Source organism: Alexandromys fortis, unplaced genomic scaffold (assembly GCF_014885135.2).
Source record: "Alexandromys fortis isolate MF-2015 unplaced genomic scaffold, M_Fortis_MF-2015_v1.1 scaffold_415, whole genome shotgun sequence".
Classification (NCBI taxonomy): Eukaryota; Metazoa; Chordata; class Mammalia; order Rodentia; family Cricetidae; genus Alexandromys; species Alexandromys fortis.
In genome coordinates, this window is record NW_026068305.1 from 171,591 (window position 1) to 184,140 (window position 12,550).

Consider the following 12,550-nt stretch of genomic DNA (forward strand, 5'->3'; position numbering starts at 1 on the left):
AAGAATTCATTTGATCATTTCATTAGATATTAAAAATGTCTTTGACAAAATTGAATTCATTTTTTCATGAATAAAAGCACTGGAGAGATCAGGGATAAAAGGGACATACCTAAGCATAGTAAAAGGGATAGACAACAAGCTGATAACCAACTGCAGATTAAGTGGACAGAAACTTGAAGCAAGTCACTAAAATCAAGAATAAGACAAGGTTGTCTATTGTCTCCATATCTACTCAATATAGTACTTGAAGTTCTAATTGAGCAATAAGACAACTAAAGGAAATGAAGGATATACAAATTCGAAAGGAAGAAGTAAAGTATCATTATTCACAAATGGACATTAATAGTAAACATAATCAACCCCAAAATATCTATCAGGGAACTCTTACAGCTGACAAATACCTTTAATCAAGTGGACTGGATATAAGATTAACCAAAAAAAATAGCCTTCATTTATACACATGAAAATAAATAGTCCTCCGATTAGGACTGAGAAAGAAATCATGGAATCAACGCCATTTACAATCTCCTCAAATAATAAAAAAAAATCTTGTAACCTTAACCAAGCAAGTGAAGGACCTGTATGACATAAACTTCAAGTTTTTTTTTAAAGAAATTAGAAAAGATAAAAGAAGATAGAAAGATCTCCCATGTTCATGGATCTGTAGGATTATCATAGCAAGAATTAGTCTTCTTAACAAAAGCAATCTACAGATTCCAGGCAATCTGAATTAAAATCCCAACAAAATTCTTTATAGACCATGAAAGAACAATACTCAATTTCATATGCAACCCTTCCAAATAAAGGAAAGTTAAAACAATCCTTTATAAAAAAAGAACTGTCAGAGATTTCACCATCTCTGATTTCAACCTCTACTATAGGGTTTTAGTACTAAAACAGTATGCTTTTGGCATAAAAACAGACAGGCTGATCAATGGAACTAAGTCTACATACATTTGGACACTTGATTTTTCAACAAGGTAGTCAAAATTACACAATGGAAGAAAGAAAGCATCTTCAACAAATGGTGCTTGCATAAAAGGATGTTGGCATACAGAAGAATCCAAATAGATCTATATCTATAACCAAGCCCAAAATGTTGGAGGAAGGCCACTTGTTTCATTCTGGCTACTTAGCCCTGAAGTAATCACACAGAAACTGTATTAATTAAAGCACTTCTTGGATCATTAGCTCTACCTTCTTATTGGCTAACTCTTACATATTAATTTAACTCATTTAGATTAATCTGTTTATCACTGCATGGCTGTGGTTTACGTGCTAAAGTCCCCACATCTGTCTCTGGTGGATGTATGGCTTCTCTCTGACTCTGCTCTTCATTTTGAAGTGTACAGTCTAGCTTTCCCTGCCTTAGGCTCAAAGCAGTTCTTTATTCATTAACCAATAAAAGCAACACACAGACAGAAGGACCTCCCACATCCCCAAAACTCATGTCCAAATGGTTCAAAGAACTCAAAATAAATCCAGATACCTAAACCTGATAGAAGATAAAGCAGGAAATAGCCTGGAGTACATTGAACAGAAAAGACCTTGATCAGGATGTCAAAAAGGCAAACACTTACTGTTGAAATAGGAGCGGCGGGGCTGCGTCCCCAACACCCCGGCCCTTGGCTAGCTCATGCCCGAAATAACAACACACAAACGGTATTCATTTAAAGAACTGCTTGGCCCATGAACTCTAGCCCTTACAGACTAATTCTCGCACCTGGTCTAGCCCATTTCTAATGATGTTTGTAAGCACCCCAAGGTGCGCTTACCGGAAAGATTCTAGCCTAAGTCCATCGTGGGTCGCAGCTGCCTGGGAGAGCTGAGCATGGCGTCTCTGCTCCAGCAGAGCTGTCCGGTCTCTCCGGAAGCAGAGCAGAGTCTGACCTCACTTCCTCTTCCGCCCAGAATTCTATTCTGTTTACTCCTCCCATCTATGTTCCAGCCATGAGGCCAAGCAGCTGGTTTATTATAACTTAACCAATGAAATCAACAGATTGATATATGACACTCCCACATCAACTTACATCAACAGTTAATAAATGGGACCTTATGAAACTTAAAGGTGTCCTTAAGGCAAAAGACACTGTCAATAAAACAAAATGGCAGACTACAAAATGGGAAAAGATATTCACAAACCTCACATTTGATAGGGGGCTGATTTCCAAAATTTATGCAGAATTCAAGAATGTAGACATTAAAAACATTCACCATTCAATTAAAAATTCAGTACAGGTCTGAAGAGAGAATTCTTAACAGAGGAATCTCAAATGGTAGACAAACACTTAAAAATGTTCCACATTAGTAACCATCAGGGAAATGCAAATCAAAATGACTTTGATATTCCATTTTATATCTGTCACAATGGCTAAACACAAGTGACAGTTCATGCAGGAGAGTATATGAAGCAAAGAGAACACTCCTCCATTGATTGGTTAGGGGTGAAAACTTGTATAGCTAGTTTGGAAATCAATATGGCTCTTTCTCAGAAAACTTGAAATCAATCTACCATAAAATCCAGATATACCACTCTTGGGCATATACCTAAAGTATGCTCGGTCATACCACGAGAACACTTTCTCAACTATGTTGATAGCAGTTTATTCGTAATTCCCTGAACCTAGAAAAAACCTAGATGTCCCTCAACTGAGGAATGGATTAAGAATGTGGTATATTTACATAATGGAGCATTGCTCAACTGTTAAAAATAATAACATCATAAAAATTGAAAGCAAATGGATACAACTAGATAATTACTTATAAGTAGCTATTAGCTGTACAGTAAAGGATAACTATGCTACAATCCATAGACCCAGGGAGATTAGACCACAGGGAAGTTTCAAAGGGGGATGCAAAACATGTCTGGGAAGGGGAAATAGAAGAATTTCATGTGTGGACTGAGGGCAGGAGGCTATGGGAGCATAAGAGATTAGGTTGGTGAGTGACAGAGGTGGGGAGTACTGAACTAGACAACTGGAAGCCAGGGTCATTTTAAGGTCAGGTAAAAACCTGGAGCAAGGGAATCTCCCAGGGTTCCATAAGAAAAGAATTACCCTATCTAGAACTCAAAATAAGAGGTGTGTACCCTGATTGGCCATTTCCTATAAACAGGCAAGACTTCAAGTAGAGTGATTTGTAAATCAACCCAGCCACACAACTTTTAACCTACTCTCTGTCCTGCCTATGGGATATGCTGGGGGTAAGGGTAGCCTAGAGACTGAGGGAGTGAACAACCAATGACTATTCTATGCTATAACTCATGCCAGGAGACTAAGCCCACACCTGAAACAGGGCTCATAGGCTGTATGATCCAGAGAACTAGAATAGAATAAAAAATGACTGAAATAAATGTCAATGTAATGATGCCTAATGATATTCTGACATACAGAAGTTTGGTACCTAGCCCAATTTTCAACAGAGAGACTTCATTCAGGAACTGATGAAAAGAGATTCAGACCTACAGCCAGGTAATAGGTAGAGGTCAGGGATTTCAGCAGAAAAGTGGGAAAAAAATTGTAGAGCCCAAGTGGGTCAAGGACACCACAAGAAAATCCACAGAATCAATTAACCTGGTCTCACAGGGAATCACAGAGACTTAACTGACAACCAGGGTCAGTGTGGGACTGAACTCACTTTTTGTAAATGTTATTGTTGTGTAGCCTGATCCTCTTGTAGGACCCTTACAGTGGGAGCAGGGCTGTTTCTGACTCTTTTACTACCTTTTGGATCCCTGTTGAAATAGGAGCGGCGGCGGGGCTGCGTCCCCAACACCCCAGCCGCTTGGCTAGCTTATGCCTGAAATAACAACACACAAACTTTATTCATTTAAAGAACTGCTTGGCCCATGAACTCTAGCCCTTACAGGCTAATTCTCGCACCTGGTCTAGCCCATTTCTAATGATGTGTGTAAGCACCCCAAGGTGCGCTTACCGGGAAGATTCTAGCCTAAGTCCATTGTGGATTGGATCTGCCTGGGAGAGCAGAGCATGGCGTCTCCGGTCCCTCTGGAAGCAGAGCAGAGTCTGACCTCACTTCCTCTTCCGCCCAGAATTCTATTCTGTTTATTCCACCCACCTATCTTTTAACCTATCAGGGCCAGCAGTTTCTTTATTGCTCAGCCAATGAAATCAACAGATTGATATGACACTCCCACATCAGATCCCATTTTCTCATATTGGGTCACTTTCACAAGTCTGAATACATGGGGAGATGCTTAGTCTTATGGCAACTTCATATGCCATATTTTGTTGATATTCATGGGAGACCTACCATTTCCTGAACTGAAGTGGTGAAGTAGGTAGGCAGTATGTGGGAGAGATGGGGAGGAAAAAAAAAGAGGGGGTTTCTGGCCAGGATATATAATAAATAAATACCTACGTACATACACAAACAAAGAGCCTATTTGAATTCTGAACACACACACAAAATACAGGTGCCACCAATTCCCTACAATGGACATTAATAGATGTAAAACCACAGATTAACCCCAAAATAATAACGGTGGGTAATTTCAAAACTGGAATCTAATTAATAAAGAGATGACTTAGACAAAAATAATTTATAAACAAATTAAATAAAACCATAAATAAAACTGACCTAACAGATATATGCAGAACATTACATTAAAACATTAAGGAACCAACTTTTTATAAATAGCACAAGAAAATAAGTCACATATTAGAAGGCAATATAAGTTTTAGCAAGTATCGGAACAATGAAATTACTTTCTCTTGTCTCTTTGATCAAATTGGAAGAAATACAAATATCAAAAACAAGAAAAACTGCAGAAATTTAACTCATGAAGTTTAAATGGCACACTGTTTAATTATGAATGGATCATTGATTAAAAAAAAAAAACAAGAAAAAAATTGAAGTACCATTACAATGAATATTTTAACCAGTCAAGACAGATATTGAAGTAGAAACTAGACTATGGGAAGACATTCTGTGTGCATTGACTGGAAGAATTAATGTAAAAATAGATATTTTATTGAAAGTAATTAAAAGATAAGTGAGATACCAAATGAAATTCTAGGATCATTCCTTATAAACACAGGAGAATGATATTAATACTTATAAGGAGAAACCAAATAACATAAGTAGGCAAAACAATTCTAAACAAGAAGACAGCTTGACTCAGCTTATAATATAGTGTAGTAGCAATAAAACATATCATGGTCACAGTGAAAAAAGAAGCATATAGATCAGTGGCATTGAAAAAAAGCTACTTGGAAGTTGATCTGATATTTCTAAGGATCACAAATGTACACTCTATAAATAATGATTGCTTCTTCAACAAATAACTCTGGAAAAGTACAAATCAACATATGGAATGAGTCTAGATCTTTGATGGCCTGTTAATGACAAAATTCACAGGTGAGCTGAGAAACACCATGCCAGAAAGTTGACTTGGCAAATAACACCTATGGCCTGCAAGATGCTGGAAGCTTCTGATAACCAGATCAGCCAGCATACCAATGTCCACCAGTGTCTACCACTTTGAGACTGCAGGGGAACTGATTTGCAGATTGAATCTTCAATCCCAAAGTTCCTTTTTCCAGCCTACCCTCTGCTACAAGCATAGTCTCCATCCCTGCAGAGATACTGATATACAAGTTGTTTTGATTAAAATACAATTGTGCTCATTTAGGAATTAGTAGCCACTTTGTTTATACTCTGTGATCAATACCAATTCAAAATTTGTTACTAAATTCCAGGAGGAGCGTTGGTGATCTGTACTGAACTCTCTCTCTCTCTCTCTCTCTCTCTCTCTCTCTTTCTCTCTCTCTGTGTGTGTGTGTGTTTGTGTGTGTGTGTGTGTGTTTGTGTCTGTCTGTCATATCTGATCTGTCTGCCTGTCTTTATCTCTGGGTCTGAGTAAGCTTTTTAGGATTCTTAGCTTAAAGGATGAGACTTTGAGATGATATATGTTGAAGTTTCTAATATCAACAATTATAACAAATGGCTAAAGTGTATGTCTAATCAAAACTTACTTAAAATGATCTAGATAAAAAATATTATAGAGGGACTAAGTGTACCATATTGGTGTAACTGATATTCTGGGTAATTAATACCCCATAAGTGGAGGCTATTCTAATGTGGATGTGGTCAGGGGGCTGAAAGGGAGAACAATTCCCCCTCTCACCCTCCATGGTCAATGTGGTTTCAGGTGACTGTAGTCATCACTAGAAGTGTTCTTAAACTGTGGAAATTTATCTTTTCTCATGTTCAGAGATGCAATAGAAACCATACTCAGTGAATTCTAACCAGTGTCCATTCTGTAAATAAAAGGGTCAACAGAGCAGAAAAAATCTGTTTCAAAGAGAAACCACAGCAATCACAAGCAAAGCTTTCAGTTGTCTTCATGTAGATGAACAGCTGATAAAGAAAGGCTAGGGAGTCCAAGATTCCTCATTAGAGCAGGATTTGATCTGCTTTTGGCATTCACAGACAAATATTAATTTTACTAGCTACATGATCTTAAACACAAAGCAGGAAAGTATTACCAAGATTAAAATAATTAGTGAGTTTCTTTTACAGGTCAAGGGACTGAAGTATTCAGACATAATACTTAAGCACATGGAATGTTGTTTTGACAATGTCTCAACAATGATACTCTTTCTGATAAATTTATTGCCCAGATATAAGATATGTCCGTGGCTTACATCAACAACTACAGTATGTATCCACAGCTGAGGAAAAAAGAGTTCTTCTCACAGAATAATGTGTACTTTTATACCTTAACTACTCTTGATTCCTGGTTAAAGAAGGATACCAAGCTCTTAGGATTGGGAAATTATTCAGGATATCAAACTAGTGTCTATGGGACATTGCTAGACATTCTTATAAAGGATTGATTTTTTTTAATTTCAATTAAGATACTGAGTTTAACTGAGTTTTCTTACAAATATTCCAGGATATTTTTTTCTTGAGGGACTATGATGTAACATATATTTGATTACATTTACTTACTCTTCTTTATGGTTCTGGTACCTAGTCCATCCAGCTGTAAAATTACATATCATCTTATTAAACAAAAATTTTGTAAATCATGTTTTTAAATATTTTTCTCATATTTATTTCATAATGTTCTCCACATAGTTGAAAGAGAGGAGACCCAGTAGCTAATTATAAATTTATGCTGGCCAATGAAAAATATGTCTCAAGCTCTTCAATGAATACAATGATTTGAATCTTATAATTGAAAACAGTGACAAAACTATTGTTTTTCTTGTAGTAAGAGTGGCTGGCCTTCCTCCAAGCTCTTGGGTACCGGCTAGCTTTACTCAAAACAATTACCCAGAAACTGTATTCTTTAAACACTGCCTGGCCCATTAGTTCCATCCTCTTCTTGGCTAACTCTCACATCTTGATTAACCCATTTCTAATAATGTGTGTAGAACCACAAAGTGGTAGTTTACCAGGAAAGATTCAGCATGTCTGACCTGGTGGCTGGCTCCTTGATGGCTGCCTGACTCTGCTTCTTTCTCCCAGCATTCTGTTTTATTTACTCTGCCTACCTAATTTTCTGTCCTATCAAAGGGCCAAGGCAGTTTCTTTATTAACCATAATAAATAATTTTATTTTTATGAAAGTAACACATAACAGAAGACTCTCCCACATCATTTTCTAACACATATTACAAAGTCTTTCAAATGCTCTTTGGATGGTTTTCTTTCCTGTTATTTTCTGCTAATCATGACAAAACTACCAAAACTATATTCTTAAGTACATTATCAGTCGGAATTTTAGTAGAGTTAGTATTAAAACTCTTTGTGTTTTAGAAATACTACCCCCTCACTATATTGTTTAGGATTTCCGTTGCTGTGATGAAACTCCATAACCAAAAAGAAAGTTGTGGAAGAGGTGGCATATTTGGTTTATACTTCAATTTCACTGTTTAACATTGTCTTACATAGGATTTTATTGCTGTGAAGAGACAACATGACCATGAAAACTATTATAAATTGGAGCTGGTTTACAATTCAGAGGTTTATTCCATTATAATCATAGTGGGAAGCATGGGGCATGCAAGCAGACACTGTACTAGAGAAATAACTGAGAGTTCTACATCTGAACCTGCAGGCAGTAGAATGAAACCACACTGAGTTTGATTTGAGCATCTGAGACTTCATGTGACATACTTCTTCTAACAAGGCCACACCTATTTCAGGAAGGGCCTACCTCCTAATATTTTCACTTCCTATGATCCTATGGGCACCATTTTCTTTCAATCCACAAAAATTGTTAAAGAAAGATAGAACAGAAAATTATGCAGAATAGGTACATGGAAGCAGGGCTGATTCAGAGGCCATTGAGGGGTGCTGCTTACTGGCTTGATTCCATGATTCATTTCACCTGCCTTATTAAAGAATCCATGAACATCAGTCAAGAGTTGCCAGCACCCACATTTTCTTGGGCTGTTTGCCATCAATCAAAAACTTAGAAAATGCCCTACAGGCAGATGTTATGGAAGCATTTTCTCAATTGATGTTCACTCCTTTCATATAACTCAAACTTGTGTCAAGCTGAAATAAAACAAACTAGCACACTAGCATAAAATGTTCTAAGAATACGTATTATAACCAAATATCTGCCATATGTTCTGGATTTTTGCCATATCTTAAGATTTATTGTAGATCCATAGATGAACCCTTCTCTGTTGCACTCTGACTGCTGCCCATTATACATTACTCATTTCGTCAGCTTTAGTATTCAAAAGAGAACCATAATCCCAAGCCTCTCAAAGCAGTTGGAGTAACTTCTGAAAAGAGAACAAATGGGCCATTCAATTCATTCTTTTTCTTACCGCTTTAGGCAGTTTTTTTTTTTTTCAGGATTCATAGTTGAAACAATTGGACAGAGGGCTTCTTTGCATTAGTTAACCTCTCTGTCTCACCAACCCTTAGAAAATCTTGAAGTAATTTCACATCAGTTTAACATTCTTGAGGACCACTGCTGCTGGAGCACTTCAAAATTAAAGAGGTTTTGTTTATGCCTCCTGTACTATGAATTCAAATTGGTCTTAATAATAAAAACCCAGAGTCAGACATAGAGGTTAATATTTAAATATCAAAGAAGCAGAACAGTCAGCCACTAGTTCTTACTTGTATGAAATCCTCAGATTGAATGAGTATCCTGTCTCTACAAGTCCTCAGACTGAATGTCATATCATACAAAATCTCAGACTTAATCCTGAGTATCTGTATCCTCCTGCCTTGTATTCCTCTCTCTGCCCAGCCACACCAATTTCTGTCTCACCTCCATAGTGATGGGATTAATGATGTGAGCTACCATTGCTTAGTTTTTTTTTTAAGAGTGATATAATCTCAAGTAGCCCAGGTTGGTCTTGAACTCACAAAGATCCATCTGTCTTTGGCTCCTAAATATTGGGATAGGAATTAAAGGTGTGTGCCATCACTTCCTGGCCTCTATGACTAACTAGTGTGGATAGCTCCACAATCTGATTTTCTGGCACACTTTATTTGTTAAAGCGTGAAAAAAAAATATCACTCCAGCCCTCCTCCACCAACTATGCTGTTTCCACACCTACATATCCAAACTGATTTGAACAGACCAAATACAGCAATGACAAGTCTCCCCTCCTATGAAAGAAATTTTGTATTCCTTCTACTTTTCCCCATAACCACCCCAATTCTCTCTTTCATTATCTTTGTTCTCATACTTGTAATTTTTATCCTGTCTTTTATATGTTTTATACAAGTTCCTCCTGGATCAAATCACTGTCATCACGAGCTCCATGTTAAGACAATGGCTACTTTTTCTAGGTCCTTACTGGGTCTCCTCATTATTGGTCTCATCTTATCCACTATATTTCCTAATCTAATGAACTATGTCAGAAAGTTTCTCCAGGAGTATATAATGGCAAGTTCATCATCTACTTTAGGTGATTAGCTTAAAACACACCCCCTTTGACATGAAGTCATCCTGACTTATACCCTCTTATATCTTTAGGAAAGAGCCTAGACCCTCTATTGTCCACTTCCTATGGGAAAGAACTATTAAGAAAATACCTAACTGTCATTATTTTGTCTTACCTCAGGACTTGGATTGAAGCCTTTGGTATTCTGAAAAAATCTCCTGACAGGAATATCAACCTCCTCTGGTTTAAGATTGTAGGAAAACTGACCTGCAGATATAATCTTCCCTCCAAAATGTTCCCTTTATCTATCTTACATAACCCCAAACCTCCTTTACTATAAGCACAGAGTCTCCACTACTGCAGAGAGACTAGTGTCCTTTAATTGCGCTGAATAAAGAACAATTCTGCTTGTGTGGAAGTCAGTCACTGCTTTCTTTTATTTCCATGTTGCCTCAACCAATTCATATCTAATACATGGCTCTTACTCCACACAAACCTGAATTCTAAATGTATCAAAGATTTCAACATAAGAACTGATACCCTGAAACTTCTACATAGAGGGAAAAGCAGGGGTTATTATTTAATATATGGTTTTGGTAAATTATTTGTGAGTAGGCCACCTGTGACACAGAAAATAAGACCAACTATTGACAAATAAGATCTTTTGAATATTGAAAGCTCTAGAGCAAAGAAAATTGTTGACCAAATAAAGAGGTGACCCAAAGAATGAGAGAAAAATATTTCCTACTTGTTCTACTTCTGACAGAGTATTAGTATCTAGAATGCATGAGAAACTCAAAAGAAAAAAAAATGGAAAACTAAGCAGCACAATTTAATAGTGGGCTGGGTGCTTTGACTGGCTGGTACATATACAAGAGCTGCTATAAGTTGGTTTGTGAAACAGCAAAGTCATGTGTAAAAGTCGGCTCTCCTCACCACACATGTGCTTTTACATTTTCCCACTATATTCCAGACCTGAACAGAGGAAAAAGAGAAATTGATAAAGTTGATATAAACCACTAAGGTACCTAGTACTTTGGCCAGTTAAGTGACCTTCTACATTAACTGCTACACAAAGCAAGAAGCTTCTTTGACTAAGTTTGAGAGCAAATCAAATCTATGGATATAAACACAAATATTTAGAGGGCAGTTTGAGAACATGACCATTCAGTAAAAAATAATAGTAGATTTTCTCTTATAACTTATGATCTTCCCAGTCATGTGCTTTTGACAGTAACAGGCCTGAAATCTCTCTTTAATAGCAGGGTTTTAACAAATGTATGAAATTTTCATGGAATAAATAAAAAATATTTTTAAAATTATGAAGTAATTAAACACAGAAATATCCCTAAAGAAAAATTAAAAATGCCTATTAAATACTTTTTAATTTTATTCAATGTCACTAGTCATTAGGACAATGCAGTTTAAAATGACTTTAAGATTTCATTCCAGCTCAATTAAAGGATCTACTGTGAGTCCTTTCCCTCTCATGGATCAGGAATCATTGGCCAACAGTCCCCAAGTGAAAAGGGTTCTGATGTCTAGAATATTACAGAAATAGGCATATGAGAGTCTGCGTCAGTGTTACAGCTCAACTTTATTTCAGAGTAAGAGGAATATATAGGATGGTGACAGTGGCTGAGGCATTTGGCAGCACAGTCCTCTTACATAACTTATATAACTGGGGCACAATAACTATTATACATACATGGCAGAGGGGGAGTGTTTTCAGGGAACTGAGTTGAAGTGACACTTAAGATATTTCAGGCATCCTGACCCAGGAACAGCTTCCAAATAAGGTTGGGCATCCAGGCCAAGAGACACTATCCAAAGGTAGGGAATCCTGCTGTAAACTGGACAGCATGGCCTATAGTCTTGAGCAGCAGAGCCTTCCAACAGTCTACCATCAGACATACAAATGACAATAAATGCTGGTGTGAGCAAAATTATACCCTTATTCACTGTCAGTGAAAGTGGGAAGTGGTGCACTCATTTTGTAAATAAGTCTGTAAATTTGGAAAAACAAAACAGTAAAAAAACAAACAAACAAAAAAACAACTCCTGAGCATATGCCCAAAGAAATCCAGATCCCTACCACAGAGATTTCTGCATGTTCATATCCATTGCTTCTCTTTTCTCAGAATATAGATATAATAAGCCTATATATTCATCTTCTGATGAATGGATATTAAAGCATGGTACGTATACACAATGGAAGTTTGTTCAATTACAAAGAAAGTTGATACTATAAAATTTATAAGAAGTGTGGGTGACGGATAAAACCTGAGTGAAGTAATTTAGTCTTAGTTAGGGGTTATATTGCTGAGATAAAATACCAGATCAAAAGCAACTTGGGGTCTAAAAGGTTTATTTAATCTTATACTTCGTGGCAACAGTCCACCACTGACTGAAGTTACAGCAGTATGTCAAGCATGGTAGTATCTCCTGCCATGAAAAAGGGCTGCTTACAGCTTTTCTCAGTCTTCTACCTTATCCCATCCAGGTCCACCTGTCCACAATGTTCTAAGAACTCCTGCATCAATCACTAATTAAGAAAATACCCTATAAACTTGTCTACAGGACAATTTATGGTTGAGTTTGCTTAAATGTGGTTCCCTATTATAAGATAATGTAGATGTTGAATTATTAATAAAAAGCAAAACC